This window comes from Scleropages formosus, chromosome 18, assembly GCF_900964775.1.
Source record: "Scleropages formosus chromosome 18, fSclFor1.1, whole genome shotgun sequence".
Taxonomy (NCBI): domain Eukaryota; kingdom Metazoa; phylum Chordata; class Actinopteri; order Osteoglossiformes; family Osteoglossidae; genus Scleropages; species Scleropages formosus.
Window position 1 is genome coordinate 24,526,024 of NC_041823.1, and position 7,014 is coordinate 24,533,037.

Sequence of the window (7,014 nt, forward strand, 5' to 3'; positions counted from 1 at the left end):
TCTGCAACACAAAAGACTACATACATACATACACACAGTCTGAAACTGCATATCTCAAGCAGGGTTGCAGCAAACTGGAGCCTAACCAGGCAACACAGGGTGCAAGGCTGGAGGGGGAGGGGACATACCCAGGATGGGATGCCAGCCCATCACAAGGCACCCCAAGCAGGACTTGAACCCCAGACCCACCAGAGAGCAGAACACAGCCAAACCCACTGCACCACCACACCCCCTGCTGCTAAAGACTGTTTTATTTTACAGACACTTCTGTAATATTCATTTTACGCATTCCTAATTTCTACGATGGGGGATGCAGTGGCGCAGCGGGTTTGGCTGGGGCCAGCTGTGTGGTGGGTCTGGAGTTTGAGTCCTGCTTGGGGTGCCTTGCGACAGACTGCTGTCCTGTCCTGGATGTGTTCCCTCCCCCTTCAGCCTTACGCCCTGTGTTGTAGGGTTAGGCTCTGGTTTGCTTCAGGACAAGCGATTGTAGCCATTGTGTGTGTGTGTAATTTCTGTAAGATGGATGTCACTTTGGAGAAAATTGTCTGCTAAATGAATAAATGTAAAAAAAATGCATAATGACTCGCAATTTACATTTATTCATTTAGCAGATACTTTTCTCAAAAGTGAAGTACATCTCAGAGAAAATACAATTTGTGCATTACATGAGGAGAAAAAGAGACATAGCTGCAGAGATGTGATTCTTAAGTAAACCTAGTTTGTTTCTTTCCACTTTATGTACCGGTGTTCATCCATCCAGACATCCATCCAGAGTTGTCTGACAGACAGGCAGCAATGTGTGCAGAAATATTTGATGCTTCAGGTGGAAAGGAGTGGAAAAGCTGGGTATCATCAGCATAGCAGTGGTATTTGAATCCATGGGAGGGTATGACCAAGTCGAGGGAGGAGGTGTAGATCGAGAAGAGAAGAAGATCCAGTACCAAGCCCTGCAGGACACCGGTTGAGAGAAGCAGAGGAGAAGAACCGGAGCCCCGCCAGACCACTTCATAGGATTTGTCAGATAAGTAGGACCCAAACCATCTTAGTGCTGCTCCTTTGATCCCAAGCTGACTAAGAGAGGAGAGTAGAATCCAGTGGTTGACAGTGTCAAATGCTGCAGACAGATCGAGGAGAATGAGGACCGAGGAGAGGGAGGCGGCTCTAGCCAACTGGAGAGCATCGGACACCACCAGAAGCGCAGTCTCTACAGAGTGATTAAGTTTGAAACCAGATCGATATCCATCGAGGAGATGGTTCCGAGTGAGGAATTCAGATAGTTGATCATAGGCCGCCCGGTCTAGAGTTTTAGACAGGAAGGACAGGAGGGAGACTGGTTTGTAGTTTTGAACAGAGTTGGGATCCAGGGAGGATTTCTTTAACCGAGGTGAAGTAAAAGCAGTTTTGAAGGCAGCTGGGACACAGCCAGAGGAGAGCAAGGAGTTGATGATCTTAGAGATGAAGGTGGAGGTTTGGAGGGAGATGTTCTGTAGTGATGATGGGATCAGATCAAGCGAGCAGGTGGTGGCTCTGTGTGGTATCAGGAGGTCGGAGATTTCAGATTTGGAGAGTGGTTTGAATTTGGAGAGCATGATTTCACAGGGAGGTCCAGCGTGAACTGGGCAGGGTGATGCTAAGAACTTGCCATGATTGCATTGACTATGTCTCTGAAACACAAAGCAAAGTCATCAGCAGTGAGAGAAGAAGAAGAAGGGGGCAGCAGACAACAAAGAAGGGATGAGAAGGTGGCAAAGAGTTTGTGTGGTTTTTTAGTTGCAGACCATATTTTGTTGTGGTAGAAGGTAGTTTTAGCTGAAGAGACAGCAGAGTGAAAAGTAGCTAAGAGTTCTTTGTAGGCATCCAGGTCCAAGCGAGTCTTGGATTTTTGTCATCTTCACTCTGCAGCCCGGAGTTTGGTCCTGTTAACTGATAACGTATCAGTCAGCTATGGGGTAGTAGCTCGGCGTGCTGGTCTGGAAGATAGTGGACAGAGGGAGTCAAGGGAGGAAGACAGGGCAGAGAGGAAAATGTTAGTGGCATGGTGTAACACGCCGAGGCGGCAACGAAAGGGGGCGGGCCCCGAGGTCAGACACCCACAGCTGGGACTAATTGCTGGCTTTATTTCTTCCCCTGGGTCTGCCAGTGAAGGGAGAGAGAAAGGACAGAGAAGAGAGAGAGGCACAGACGCTCCCCTGAACACCGACCCCAAATCCCATGCACGAGCCCGCCCTTGATCCTGAGTCCCAGGATAACGCAGTGGTTCCCGATGCACTACCTCCGAACACCTGTTCCTGGTTTCCCTGTTTCCCCCCCCCGCCTTGTGTCACCTCCCCTGCACCAGGGTTAATAAAAGAGCACAAGCACTAAAAGCACTTACCTGGTTCCACCTCTATCTGTTGCACATTGTCTGTTGATAGATCTGAGAATTGTGCAGCAAAAGAGAGAGCAGATAGGGCGGCAGAGGCAAAGCAGGAAGGTGAGAGAGATTTTAAGTAGTGGTGGAAGGTGACAATGGGTGCAGAAAAAGGAGAGGGACTAATGCTAAGGCAGGGTTGGAAGGAAATGTAGAAGTGATCAAAGACATGCAGCAGACTAACAGAGAGGACAGGACAGCCACAGTTACAGGAAAATAAAAGGTCAAGGCAATTGCCTGCTTTGTGAGTAGCAGGGGATTGGGACAGGGAGAGATCGAAGGACTGTAGGAGCAACAGAAGGCCACTTGCATGAATGTTGTTGACATGCAGGTTGAAATCACCCAGAAGAATCAATGGGGTGTTGTCCCCTGGGAGAGAGCTCAACAAGATGTCAAGGTCATCCAGGAAGCAGCCGAGAGTGCCAGGAGAGCGATAAAGAACAACCACAACAAGAGTGATTGGGGCAGCATGCCATTCAAAGGAGGACAGATAATGCAGGTGGAGAGGGAGAACAGAATATTGCAGTAACTTGCAATTATAAGCTGAATGTTAAGTTATTTCCTAGCTGTTTTCAGAATAAAAAAGGGAAAACACTTTCAGACAGTGAATAAATATAGTTAGTGCAATGCATAGACACATTTAGTTTAGCTAGATGCTTTCATCAGCCTGGAACATTCTCTGTCAAACTATCATATCACCTTCTGGTGTCAATGAGGAAATGTTAAGAATTATTTCTTGAAATACACACACACACACACATTTTCAGAACCGCTCATCCCATACGGGGTCACGGGGAACCGGAGCCTACCCGGCAACACAGGGCGTAAGGCCGGAGGGGGAGGGGACACACCCAGGACGGGACACCAGTCCGTCGCAAGGCACCCCAAGCGAGACTCGAACCCCAGACCCACTGGACAGCAGGACCGTGGGCCAACCCACTGCGCCACCGCACCCCCTTTTCTTGAAATATTTGATGGTAATTGTGCTTAATTTTTATTATGTGCTTTTCATTGTTTCTGATTACTTTTATATTATTGTCACTATTATACAGTATCACAATTACAACCCATATATTGCCCTTGTGTTTGGGTTATGTTTTGTGCCTTTTAATTAATGATTTCCTTTCTGTTATTTGTGCAGTCAACAGTTGTAATGTCAAAACCTGTTGCATGGTCTATAAATTGTACATGTACCTCTTGACACAGTCTGCAGAGCACTACTAAAAAAGATCCAGCCAAAGCGCATCCTTACATGGTATGAAGTAAATGTATTTAGAAGGGCTTTTAGCACCCAAGCTCAGTTATTAATATTATCAATTCAGTAGACTGTCATTTTGACATTACTACTCAAGTTTCTAGATGAAAACGTGGAACGCGCATTTTTGCTTTTGACTACTTTAAAATGTGAGTCATTTTTTTTTACCTCTGAAATATTTGTCCTATGTATCCAAGTATATAAATTTGAAAAGAGCTTCTGTAACATGACAATATTGTTAGATCAGAGTATTGTCTGAACCTGGTCTTTCACTTCAATGTCCATTTGTATTAAAGATTATACAACTTACTCTTGAGAATCAGAGCATTAAAGCTGTTTTGAGTACAGCTTCTGGTACCTATGCATTATTTCTTTTATTTCATTTGAATAAATATAGTAGAGGATTGAGGAAAAGAATCACATCAATACTAAAGGAACAACTCTTTTTCTTTTTTAAGAAACAAAATGTTTTTGCCATTAGCTTGGAATGAAATTGGGAATACACTTTATTTCGTTGCTCACTCACCCCTTTCTTCTTTCTTTTTGGCTTCTTGGTTAATACTTTGCTTTCTTCTTTGTGATGGATTTGAAGAAGACACATATATTTTACCCTGACATTCAAATCCCACTCTACAGAACAGCCCAATTTTGGAATCATAAACCTATCATTAAATATCATTAATCCTAAAGACTGCAAATCTCATAAAACTGGACCCAGTGCCATTTACCCACAAGGTATTACTGTGACCCTAACTACTGTTGGCTGATAGACTCGGATAGAAATTATGACCTTAATAAAGTCTATTTTATAATATTTGCATGCAAAGGCATCTTATATCTGACACCAAAAAGACTGTCTGCCTCAGTTTGAGGAGTCCCTTGGGATGTCTTTTGGCAGTCTGAGTCCTGTGTGCCGTTTTCATTTTGTGATGGATTGCAGTGAATTTGTCCTTTTAGTAAATTAGCTGTTAGTGCAAATTTAGAGCTTTGCCTCAATTGCCCCTGGTGCAGAAGTCATACTGTGATGGCTGGTGTGTTGGACATTGCTGCTCTCACCACTAATGTGAAAATAATATAGCTTTTGCAAGGGAGATACCCCCAACCTGAGGTCAGTCTGGACCCTGTTTAATTAGAGTCTTGGACATTGTCATATGCATGATATCTACTTACGGCACACTATTCAGCACTAGTCAGTCATTTTGTTGAACCTGCCAAATTAGCATTTAATTTTCTAAGTAATTCACCCCAGTGTCTGCCACATCTAATGTTACAGCATGTGAGAATAACATACACAATGCCTTCAGAAAGAAAGTATTGAGACTCTCCCCTTTTTCATATTTTGTTGTGTTTTAGACTTATTTCAGAATGGACTGAATGTGAATGGTAAATGTGTAAATATTTATGTTTAATTTTTAGAAGAAATTGTTGAATAATGGGTAAACCATTATGTAGCTACTTGTATGATGTGTACTGGTTCATATGGTGGAATGTGACAAATTGACTGTACTCGAGAATCACCTGCTTTCATCCAAATCTCGCCTTCTATTGATGTAATGTAATCATTCAGTTTTTCTCAGTGATATATGCTGTTTTGGAGAAAAGCGAGTGCTAAATGAATAAATGTAAATACTTATTATTTTTGTGATCAGTTGACAGAATACTCTACAAAAGCAATTTACAAAGTTCATGTGTTCATAGTTACTTACCCATTTATTTACTCGCCGAGTACTTTCACTGGAGCAGTTCTGGGTAAGTATCTTGCTGAAGGATGCAACAGCTGGAAATGAGGTGTGCACTTGTGACCTTTGGGTCCAAAGGCAGCAGCCCTAAGAACTACACTACCAGCTTCCCTTTGTAAGCATGCATTAGGGATATACATAAATATTAAGAACCCTTTACTAAGACAATCTACACAGCACTCAGTCGTATTTCTTTTGATTATCTTTGAGACGTCTCATAAAATTGTAGTCCACATGTAGAAAATTTACTTGACGATACGATTTACAAAGGCACACACCTGTCTTTGTAAGGTTCCACTGAACACTGCATGAGAAAGTAATAACCAAGCCATGAAGTCCGAGAAACTTCCTACAGACCTCCAAAAACGGGATTGTGTCAATGTAGGAATATGGAAAAGAGTATATAAAACTGACAGTGCACCTAAGGTACCCAAGAGCACAATGCCCTCTATCACTTTTAAAATGAAAGAGCTGTGGCTAGAGCTGCTCCTTTCAGATGCAGAGGTTTCAAGTTTGAATCCAACTACCCTCTGTGCTAATCCTAAATTGTTCCACTAAAATTACCCAGTTGTATAAATGGATGAATAAATGGGCAGCACAGTGAGAAGCACTGCTGTCTCATGGCACCTGAGAGGTATGGGCTCAATCCCCTCTCAGTGTGTGTGGAGTTTGCATGTTCTCCCCGTGTCTGCATGGATTTCCTCTGGGTGCTCCGATTTCCTTCCATGGTCCAAAAACGTGTTCAGGTTCACCCATAGTGTGTGACTGACAGAGAGAGTGTGTTCCACTGATGTATGGATGAGTGACCCATTGTAAGTCACCTTGGAGAATAAGGTGTGAGGGCTAATAATACCACATTGAGTTTATTGGAAGTTGCTTTGAAGAAAAGTGTCTGTTAAATAAATGTAAATGAGTAAGTGTAAACTGCTTCAGAGAAAATCATCAGCCAAATAAGTAAATGTCAGAAATTGTTAATAAAGTGGAATGTTACATACAGGAGGGGGTGCGGTGGCGCAGTGGGTTGGACCGCAGTCCTGCTCTCCGGTGGGTCTGGGGTTTGAGTCCCGCTTGGGGTGCCTTGTGACGGACTGGCGTCCCGTCCTGGGTATGTCCCCTCCCCCTCCGGCCTTACGCCCTGTGTTGCCGGGTAGGCTCCGGTTCCCCGTGACCCCGTATGGGACAAGCGGTTCTGAAAATGTGTGTGTGTGTGTGTGTTACATACAGGCAGTCCCTGGGTTACGAACACCCAACTTACATACAACCTGTAATTATGAACCACCCCATGTAAAGCCTATTATATTATATATTGCAAAAAGTTATATACAAGGGGGTGGGCGCAGTGGGTTTGACCGGGTCCTGCTCTCCAGTGGGTCTGGGGTTCGAGTCCCGCTTGGGGTGCCTTGCGATGGACTGGCATCCCGTTCTGGGTGTGTCCCCTCGCCCCTCTGGCCTTACGCCCTGTGTTGCCGGGTAGGCTCCGGTTCCCCGTGACCCCGTATGGGACGAGCGGTTCCGAAAATGTGTGTGTGTGTGTGTGTGTGTGTGTGTATATACAATGGTTCATAATAACAAACAGGCACTACTTTGTGACGCGCACCAAAACATTGTGC